We start from the raw sequence: 11,023 nt of genomic DNA, 5'->3' as shown, positions 1-11,023 counted from the left end.
TCAGCTCAGCCTCCACTGTGCTCATGTCTTTAGTTCTAACACAAAACAAACAGCCACCTGGGTGACTCAGTCAGTGAAGTGTCAGACTCTTGGTTTCAGCTCAGGTCAGGATCTCTCAGCTTCATGGGTTCAAGCCCCGCATGGAGCTCTGTGCGGGCACCGCAGAGCCTGCTTGAGAGTCTCCCTCTCTCCTTCTCTCTCTCCCCTTCTCCTACTTGTGCTATCTCTGTATCTCTCAAAATAAATAAATAAACGTTCAAAAACAAGAAACCAAAAGCTCCCTGATGCTTGTACTTCCTCCGTGAGGCTCTTGGTTCCCTCCTTAACCACAAAACATCCTGAAAGAGGAGTCCTTGACATTGTCTCCAGTTCCTCACCTCCACTGCCCCTTGAGCCCCACCTCCGGTCCCCTGCAGCCTGTTCCCTGCTCTCCTCTTGCTCCAGGTGCCCACTCTCTTCTCTGACTGCTTTTCCACAACTTCTTTCCCCGCCACGAGTGCCTGGCAGGTGTGACCAGCATGTCCTCTCCCTGAGGGATTGTCAGAAGTGTGCTCCTGGATACGCTGCATCAGCTCCGGCATCTGTCACCTTCTGCAGATGAGGAGGCTTGTGCCAGGACTCTTGGAAGGTCTGCTCCAGGGATAGTTTAACTCATGAAATGTTTACTGAGTGCTTCTTATGTGCAAAGAATTGATTTAGGAAATGTCAAGAAGTCGGAATTCCATCAGGAGGCAAGATTTGCCTCTGCAGTGTGACAACAGCTTACCCAGGTCCTACAAAATGCTCTGTGGAAAGAGGCAGTGTGCCAGCCAGGGCTCCCCAGGGAGATGGAACCAACAGGGTATATATCAAAATCCAGAAGAGGAGATTGATGATAGGAATTGGCTCACATGGTTATGGAGGAGAGGCCGAGAAGTCCCCGAAGTTCGAGCTGGAGACCCAGGAAAGCCGTGATATAGTATAATTCAGTCCAAGTTCAAAAGCCTGGCAGTGGAGGTGGGGAGGTTGGGGAGTTGTCACTGGTGTGGGTCCCGGAGTCTCGAGACCAGAGCACCAGAAGCTCTGATTGTGAGAGCTTTTTCACCTCTAGATTCTATTTGGGCCCTCCCTGGATGAGATGAGGCCCACCAAGATGGTGAGGGCTAGCTTCTTTCCTATCTACTGATTCAAATGCTAATCTCTTCTGGAAACATCTTACAGACCCCACCCTACTTAACGTTTATCAGCTATCTGGGTGTCCCGTGTCTCAGTCGAGTTGACACATAAACTTGCCCATCACAGGGCAGCATATAAGTAAGCAAACAAATAAATATGATCTGAGCTGCTCCTTTTTATTTAGCCAGCCAGCAACCGTTTGCTGAGCACCTACTCTGTGTCAGACATAATGCTAGCTACACAACTGTAATCGCTATTTCTAATCCTCATAAAACCCTGAAACGGGGTGCCTTTATTCCCATTCCAAAACTCAAACAGAGGCTCAGAAAGGATGAGCAATTCTTCCCATAAAAATAAGAGATGCTGGGATTGTATTTTGTCCTCTATTATATGCTTTCTAGCTTAATGCCTGTTTTCTCTTTTGAACTTTAAGTTCTTTAGGGCAGATAAGTTGTTCCTTTTGCATTGAATCCCTAGCACCACCTAAAAGACAGGCGTGGAGTAGTTTATTGGATTAACTAATTAATAAGTTGATAAAATTAAACTACAGACTCTTGGTTCGAAAGCCCATGCTCTTTATGCCAAGAGACTCAGTCCCTTATAAAGACTGTATGCCACAGACGTTTTGGGGAACACAGAGAGCCCATTAATGAATTTTTAAGGGTGTTTCCATGTCATTTTGGGCTAGACCTTGTTAGAGAACACACACTCTGACTGATGGGACCCAAGATGGCCAAGTCTGCAGATGACCCAGCTTTGAAAGGGGCGGGGACAGGGGTGCGGGGGGGGGGGGGGGGGGGGGGGGGGGGGGGGGGGGGGGGGGGGGGGGGGGGGGGCGGGGGGAGGGGTGTGCATGGGTGGTGGTAGGTAGGAGGGGAACACTACAGTAATAGTTCTGAACAGCCACAGAGGTGGGTCAATGGATGAATTCAGTGCCTGTTGAAAAGAGTAGGGAATTCACTCCCTCACAAATGTCTCCAGGATTGGCTCTGTTGATCTGGAACACTTAATGCAAGGCACAAATGCAAGCAATGCATGTAATTGAAAATTTTTGAGTCACTTCATTTTAAAAAAGTAATTGTTATTAAAGAAAGTAGACGTAATTGTAATATATTTTATTTAACCCCATACTTCTTTTCTTTCAAAAAAAATTTTAATGTTTATTTTTGAAAGAGAGAGACAGAGACAGAGTGCCAGTGGGGGGAAGGGCTGAGAGAGAGGGAACACAGAATCCAAAGCAGGCTCCAGACTCTCATCTGTCAGCACAGAGCCTGATGTAGTGCTCGAACCCACAAACTGTGAGATCATGACCTGAGCTGAAGTCAGATGATTAACTGACTGAGCCACTCAGGCGCCCCATTAATCCTGTATTTCTAAAATGTCATTTCAACGCATTATCCAGATTAAACTATTAATTTGATATTTTGTCCTTTTTTTTGCTGCTAAACCTTCAAAACCTGGTATGCAGTTTATACTTAGAGTAAATGTTAATGCAGACTAGACCCAATGCAAATGCTGAAATGACCACACGTGGCTGGTGGCTTCTGAATTGGATGATCCGGGTCCAGATGTGTGAACTATGGACCCACTCCATCAAAATCGCCAGGAAGCATCTTGGGCAGTGTAGACCTCCTGAATCAGAACGAGCATTTTAACAAGGCACCCTGGTGATCTGCGGGTACCCAGAGTTGGAGAAGCTCTGGTCTAGAGAATAGGCTTCCAGTTGACTGGAAACCGGGGAGGGTGAGGCAGAGTTATAGATTCATAGTCCAGCTCTTCACACATTCCTGATAAAAAGCCAGGGAAACTGAAAACATGAGGCAGCTGCAAAAATAGAGTGCATTTTTGTCTCCCTTGCGGTTTTGTGAACTGTGACCTCTTCATTTTGAGAAGTCCACACTCTTCAGGCCCTTACCCTGAGACCTTGTAATAATTCAGTTGCATGTCGATTACCTTGAAAAAGGTAACAAAAATTAACAAGAAATAAGAACTGCAACATTAACTCTGTAATTTAAAATGGCTCTTTTGTAATACTGGTGGGAAATTGAGAATGTGATCTGTATTTACTATGGAAGCTCCTGACAGCCTCCAAATTCAGGATGTTTCGCAAAAGATTAAATATGCATTGGGAGGAGCAAACGTATTCATATCTTTCTTCCTTCTGGCTAAATGGACACAAATAAGGGACTCATAAATAAACAAACTCGGGTTTATTTTTATCTTTCCAATCTCTAGATTGCTTCAGAATCCCCAAAATCCCAAAGCCAGAAGCCTCACTGGGATTTACTACTTTTTCCTAATAAATTGTGGGGGGTGAGGGGTGAGATGAGGTGGGATATTTATTTTCCTTCTGTATCAGTTACCATAGCTTAGTTAAATTTAAAAATATTTTTAGATTTATTGAGTGTATCCTCACCACCTTTTCACTAGTTTTAAACTCTTGGACATAAAGGCACTGGGATGAAGATGCAGTCAATTCACTGTGTCTTTAGTAATCCAGGACAGGAATGGAGGCATCTCCCAAGCTTTCCTCTGCTTTGTCCAAAAAAGGAGAGAAAGATACACTGGTGGAGGTTCTCCAGAGAAATAGACCAAAGGATGTGTGTGTGTGTGTGTGTGTGTGTGTGTGTGTGTGTGTGTGGTGCACACATGCATGCACTCTCAGAGAGAGAGAGAAATTTATTTTCAGAAATTGGTTCATGTAATTATGAAGGCTAGCAAGCCCAAAATTTGCAGGATGGGTAGGCAGACTGGAGACCTAGGACGAGCCGGTGTTGCAGTTCAAGGGCAAAGCCATTCTCTGGTAGAATTTTTTCTTGCCTGGGCGAGATCAATGTTTGTGCTGTTAATGCCATCAACCAATTAGGTGCAGCCCACCCACACGATGGTGAGCAATCTGCTTTGTTGAACGTCTCTCAGTTTCAGTGTCAGTGTTACCCAAAACACAACTCTCCTGGAAACATCCACAATGATCTTCCACCAACCAGTTTGGCACCATGACCAAGCTGACACGTGAAATTAACCATCAGAGGCGAAGATCACAGTAGCTTAAACATACAGAAGGAAAAGCTCTGCATCGTCTGAGGAGAGACACACAAACCGCTCCTCATACTGTGGGGAACTTGTCTTTGGGGTTGCCCTGGGCTTGAATAGAGTGACTCTCGGCATTCACTTAAACATCACGAAGCGTCCCCCACTCAGAGGGCACGGACTGGCTTCCTTCATCTTGGAAACCCCATAGCCTGGCACGGGAGCTCAGTTTCCCTTCAGAGAGATGCATCAAGTCCAACAGCCCCATGACCTCCTTGCCACCCTGGTGTCCGCGGGGGTGACGGAGCTCGACCTCTGGGCTGCAGTGCAATCTGGCCGCAGAGCATCCCACAACCGCTTCCGGAGGCCAGATTCTGCTCCCGTCTGCCTTGCTTGTGAAAAAAAAATGTCTGGAACTGGCAGCGTTCCCTCTATTTGCCCACTCTATGCTTCCACTCTCCCCAAGTATGCCCTTCCTGATCCTGCAGTCAAACATGCAAGCAAAACAAAAACAAAACATATACACATATACATACATATATATATACACATATATATACATACACACACACACATAAACAAAACAAAAATGCCCAGCTATCTCTGTCTTACTTTTGCCTTCTTTCCTTCCTTCTTTTGGGCCTTCCTCCTTTCTTCCACGACTAATTTTGATGATTGGAGGGCAGGAAGAGGGAAGGCAAACATTTGGCCTTTTGGAAAGTAGTGACAAATGCTAGAGGGAGAAACCCTTGATGCAACGTGTTGGATGATCTTGGTGGGCGAAATGTCTGAGTTTCTAACTTCTTTATGCATATTCTGGAGAACACATGCAGTGCGTGCAGATTGGGACTGTGCATGGAAAAGGGAATCAGAGCCCCTGACATTTCTGTTCTGTGAGGAATACAGAGAAAACACTTCATTGGACGGGTTGTTGTTATTAATCCAATTTAAAGTTTACAATAGCAGTTTAAAGTAGTATCTGTTTTCCTAAGTCCCAGGAATAGAAATTGCAAAAGAAAGCGTCAAAGGTGGCTAAGAATTCCCTGAGGATTGTACATCTTAATGTGTTCCTTACAAAGGGGACACAGTTGGGGTGCCTGGGTGGCCCAGTTGGTTAAGCAGCCAACTTCAGCTCAGGTCATGATCTCGCAGTCTGTGAGTTCGAGCCCCACATAGGGCTGTGTACTAACAGCTCAGAGCCTGGAGTCTGCTTCCAATTCTGTGTCTCCCTCTCTCTCCACCCCTGCTTGTTCTCTGCCTCTCTCTCACAAAAATAATAAATATTAAAAAATAAAAACAATAAACGGGATACAGTTGCTCAGCCACATGCTCCTGCTATGTCCCAGGCTCTGGGCTTTGGCAGGTGAATGAAACATAGCTCCAGCTCTGTCTGGCCACCTTCAGATTCAATCCATTTACCTTCCTTGAATTCTGAATTTTTGTGAACACTGGAAGCATATGGCATTGATAACATTCTCTTCTTCTGTGAGATTCCTACTCGAACTAAAAATCTAGTCAACTTTGGGGAGCCTGGGTGGCTCAGTCGGTTAAGCGTCCGGCTTTGGCTCAGGTCACGATCTCACGGTTTGTGGGTTTGAGCCCCGCATCAGGCTCTGTACTAACAGCTCAGAGCCTGGAGCCTGCTTCAGATTCTGCATCTCCCTCTCTCTCTGACCCTCCTCTGCTTGCACTGTCTCTCTCTATCTCTCAAAAACAAATAAAAAACATTAAAAAAAATCTAGTCAACTTCAATAAGGATCTTACTCTTACCTGCTGAATAACTTTAAATGACCTGACCTGACCTGAATTCGCTTGGGTACCTATTATTATTTGGGTTATAGTGGGCTGGGTAGTCACTCCCGTGGACCCTCAGATCACCCATAAAGGGACTCCTCCACCCCATTTCTATAGTCGTGGCCCTTGAAAGCCAAGAGTGTAATTCTAAAGTGGTTGCTTTATCCATCACACAAATGAGGGGCCAAACTGAACATGCACCATCCGGCCCCCTCTGGCCAGGGGGCCAGGGGGACATGGGCCACACCTTCACAGAACACAGGAGCCAGGATTTCTCAGGTCCAAATAATGCCAGAATAGCTTGTTGGGTTTTCTTGTTTTGTTTTGGTTTTAGCCCATTGCCAAGGCCCAGGAGAAGGCAAAGTGAGCTTCCGGGCACAGGTCTCGATGAAGCACCTCTTTTGGAGGAAAGTTATTCATCAGCATCAGTCACATGCTGGAAAATAAACACTGGGCGAGCAGCAGGTCCGGGAGAGGACTGCACAGATGCCTTTGGATGCTAAAGAAAGGAAGATGTTGAAAGTGAAAAAGAACGTGCCTTCCTTCTGCTGAAACATGAGTGGGGAAGGGCGAAATTTTCCTGAGTGTGGAAGATAACACAACACAGAGGGTGGCCGCATATAAAAATTCGAGGATGCTATGGATAGAAGATGAGTACTAACGAGAAGGATGCTGATGTTTTGCGTGGAGGCCAGGAGGAAGAGAAATTGAAGTTCAACTATGAATAGAAGGCTATGGGGAGACAACGCGGCCATTAAGCAAGGGGGCTCCCTTGGTTAATATCTGCGTCGAGTATTTCAAGAGGACTGAATTTCGGGACTTCCGAGGGACCTTGGCTTCTCCCCATCGCAGAAGGCCCAGATCGGTGGCTTCAAAGGCATCAGTGGAGGCAAGCTGTGCATTTAGGGGAAAACAGTTAAAGGGGCTGCATAAGAAAAATGTGCAGTCGGTCAGTCCACTCGTGTGGAACGTTCTGAGCTCACGCTCCACACTCGCTCTGGTGACAGGCGCTGCGATGTGACCCTGAGCGAGCAGCCATCCGGGGAATCGAGCTGTCTGTCCTAGGCTCTTCCTTGATGTGGGCAGCGTAGCCTGAAGCGGTGACCTAAACATGACTGAGTTCGGATGCTCTTTGGGAGGATTCTGGAAATACAGGGGGAGGTTTTGATCCTGTCCCAAACGCGGAGAGAGACCACGTGAGGACGTAACGGACTCCAAGAGGTTCATGAGGAAGCAGGGGGAAAAAACAGTAAATTCTCACAAACAGGCAATTAAAACTACTCTGGCAAGTCTGGCGGCCGAGGGGGATATGACAGAAGTTTATAGAATCGCAGAGAGACGGACTTGAATCACACAGAATGGTTAAAAGCAGATACTCTGGCGCCGGGGCGTCTGGGTTCCAGCGTCGCCTCTGCTGCCTTGGAGCTGTGTGACCTGGGCGGGTTCTCGCCCGTCGGTATTTCTGTTGCCTCATCTTTCCATCAAGGCTAATGAGAGCAGTGCCTCCTTCTAGCTTCAGCGCGGATGTGGAGACGTGTAGATCACTGACAGCAGCGATGGGCACAGAGCAAAAACACTCCATGCGTGTGAGCACGTTGTGATTAGTTTCCCAAATGCCAGATCTTGACAGTCAGTTCAGTCAACGTCCAATCGTCCAAAAGAAAGGCGAGGCACGTCGGGACAGGTTGGGCAAAATGTAAAGGCGCTTCTTTCTATCCAGGGGTGGTACAGTCCTAAGCCGCTCACTAAGAGATGCCTAGGGTGTGGGATGCATTCCTTCACTCCTTAGACCCGAGGCGACTCTCAAGGGGGCTTTAGGAACGCTGAGAGGGAGTGTTTATCTTTTGTCGCTGCAGCTGCCAGCCACAGCCTCCAGGACTGAAGCTACTGTGGGTCCAGCAGCATTTTCTATTGAGAAATGATGTTCAGCCTGGCAGAGGGGACAACGTTAGTCTTTGATGTCACAACACATATACCAATAGGCCGTCCACGGCAGAGCGAGGCATTGCTGGAAACCTACTGCCAGTGAGTTTTTTGTTTGGTAGTTTCATAAAGAAAATAAGTTTGTGTCAGTGACCCACACACTCGGGCCTAGCCAGCATTCTCTTTCAACAAGGAGTGGTAGGCATTTCTGGGGTCACAAACGGAGGGATGAGCCATGGGGGAGGAACGGCTAGCTGCTTGGAAAGGGGACAGGTTCCCCTCAGATGAGACAGGGAGTTTATTAATTCCCCAACGGGGTGGTCATTTCCTCTCCCGGAGGCCACGCTGGACCTTCAAGTGAAGTTGAGGTCAAGTCCTGAGGTCAAGCATGGCTTTGACCCGGTCATCTCCATTCCCTGGGCCCCTGTATTTGCCTTATGGGCAAAATGATGGGCCAGGATTAAAGCAAAACAAAAGAAAACAAAACACCAACCAGAATCCTTTCTTCCAAAGAAATCTTTACTTTGGAGTCTCAGGAGGAAAAGAATACATCTCAAGTGTGCCGGTGACCCCCCCAGGGCTCCTTCTTTAATCTTCCCCTGGCCTGGGTTCCCAACTCCCTGAGGCTCTTCCTAACACAGTTTGGAAGCCACCGGCCTAGATCTGCTCTAAGTCCAGTGCAGGTCTAATGCTGAGTGGCTCTGGTCCCTTTGGCACCAAAGCGACCTCAAATCCGAGGAGCAATTGCAGGCTCTAGAACAGCACTGCCCACAAAAATATGTCAAGTGCATAGCCTTTTCAAATTTGGTAATAGCTAGATTCTAAGAAGTAAAATAAACAAACACAAAAAATGGATAAAATTAATTTCATTAACATATTTTATTGAACCCAACATATCCAAGCAATTACACATGTGGTTGATATAAAAATAATTAAGATATTTCACATTTTTATTTCAAAATCCAGCATGTAGTTTTTATTTTATTTGTAAATTTTATGTGTTTGAGAGAGAGATTAGAGAGAGAAAGCATGAGAGAGGGAGAGGGAGGGGCAGAAAGAGATGGAGAGAGAGAGAGAGAAAGAGAGAGAATCCCAAGCAGGCACCACATTCAGCATGGCGCCCAACTTGGGGCTCGATCCCACAACCCATGAGATCCTGATCAAGCCAAAATCAAGAGTTGAAAGCTTAACAGAGTCACCCAGGAGCCATCAGCATTTATTTTAAACGCTGAGCACATTTTAATTCCTAATTGCCCATTGCAAGTGTTCAGTGTCTCATGTGGAAATGGCAACCATATCAGAAAACACAGGCATAGAACCTTAAATGCTTAGGCACAGGTGTATCCTATCCGTGACTTTAATGGGAAAGATCTGCAGGCTTCCTATTTCCAACCACTCTATAACTTCAACATAAGCTGGACCTTTAGAGATGCTTAGTTAAAAAAAAAAAAAAACCTAACAATTACATGTTTGTATGTGAATGATCTGGTAACTCTTCCATATTTCAACTTTGATAAATGATGAGGAATTTTGCAACTTGGATGACTTCGACTCTTAGTCAACTAAATTGTAATAATCCACTAGTTCAAAACTATAATAAAATAATCTCATTAAATGAGTTACATTTGTTTTTGAAGTGACATTCCCCTTCTGGACCCTGGGGAGAAGCTGTTCTAAACTCCTCTGTAATTGTATAAATCCCTACTCTGTTTGGGCTTAGATCGTGAGGCATTAGCAATGAATTCATAATCTAGAGATCACAGTGCTTTGAAACAGAGGCGCCCAAGTTATCAGCACAAGTGTCCGGTCCCTCCTCGTCTCCCCACCAGGCCTTTCCCTTTTCCTTCTGAGCTGGAGTATTACCACCTTAGAAATAAATAAATGAACATAGTGACTGACTCTGAAAGAACAGACATAACACATACGTGTCAGAATCAGGAGCTCTATCCAGAACTCTCTGACCCTGAATTAGTGAACTTTTTTTTCAATAACTGTCTATGGTGAGGGAAAGGCAAGCTATTAAAGCTGCAAATAGATCCAGGGTAGACCCTCTGGGAACTTCTTCTCTGATGTCCATGGAAATTACCCAAAACCAACTTCCTCGGCCAGGACCTGCTGATCCCCAAGGTGTCAAGGACCAATGGGTTTGCCCTAAGGACTCAGTTATCATTCACCGCGTAGGTGCATCGGTGTGTGAACGCAGAAGGGCTACACAAAAGATGATCGTATGATTTTTTAAAGATGATTGTAATCAGTTGCCGCTGGTGTGAAAACTGGACTGTGTGTAACGCACCTGTGTGAAAATTATACATATATTTTCCCCCCAGAGAAACCCAAGGGGATTTCTTAGTAGCTCTGGGAGCATAGTTGGCCGCCTTATTGCATCTTCTGATTTCAGATCTGCACTTAAAGCAATTATATGAATATGTCACCACCACTTAGCTTACTTAATAGGCCTGGAGCCTGAAGAATGTCTCCAAACACCTTCAAGCTAGTAAGAGAAAAATCATAGCCAAATTTCTATAGTGCTCCTAATGTCACGTACTTAGCTGTAATTGTTTCATTCCTTCCCTCCTAGCTGAGACCAGAGAGGGAGACAGAAAAAGCTCTATGTCTTCAGGCTTCTGTGATGCAAGGCTCTCCGCAGTTCAGGTCGTCATCTTCACCCCTTTTCGTACCCCAAGACAACTTTCTCGCAGCTTCCCTGATATTTTCCTGACCAGGAGCAAGCCGGCCTGTCTCGCCACGCGACACCCACCCCCTCCCGGACTCTTTTCCACGGGACGGGTGCCTGGGCCCGCGACCCCGCGGGCGGCAAAAGTCTGGAAAACCCAGTGGGGTGGCGCCGCCTCCCCGACGCTCCGCTGGCTACACTCAATCGGTTATTTACTCTCTCAGCCCCGGTCAGCCAGCGGCGGTGTTCCAGAAGCGCCGGGCTGACTAGGCTCGCCTGGGGCCTTGCGGGGTGGCGGGGCGAGGGCTGCCCAGGATGCGGGGCAGAGGGGGACAGGCCGGGACGCGAGGACCCCGCGCGCCGGGCGGCAGACGGGGCTCCGGGGGTGTGGCGAGCGCCCTGCGAGCCCCGCGACGCGCGGCCTAGTGGACGCGCTCCCTGTAGCTT

Source organism: Suricata suricatta, chromosome 3 (genome assembly GCF_006229205.1).
Source record: "Suricata suricatta isolate VVHF042 chromosome 3, meerkat_22Aug2017_6uvM2_HiC, whole genome shotgun sequence".
NCBI classification, from domain to species: domain Eukaryota; kingdom Metazoa; phylum Chordata; class Mammalia; order Carnivora; family Herpestidae; genus Suricata; species Suricata suricatta.
The sequence above is the reverse complement of the archived record's forward strand: the minus strand, read 5'-3'. Positions refer to the sequence as shown.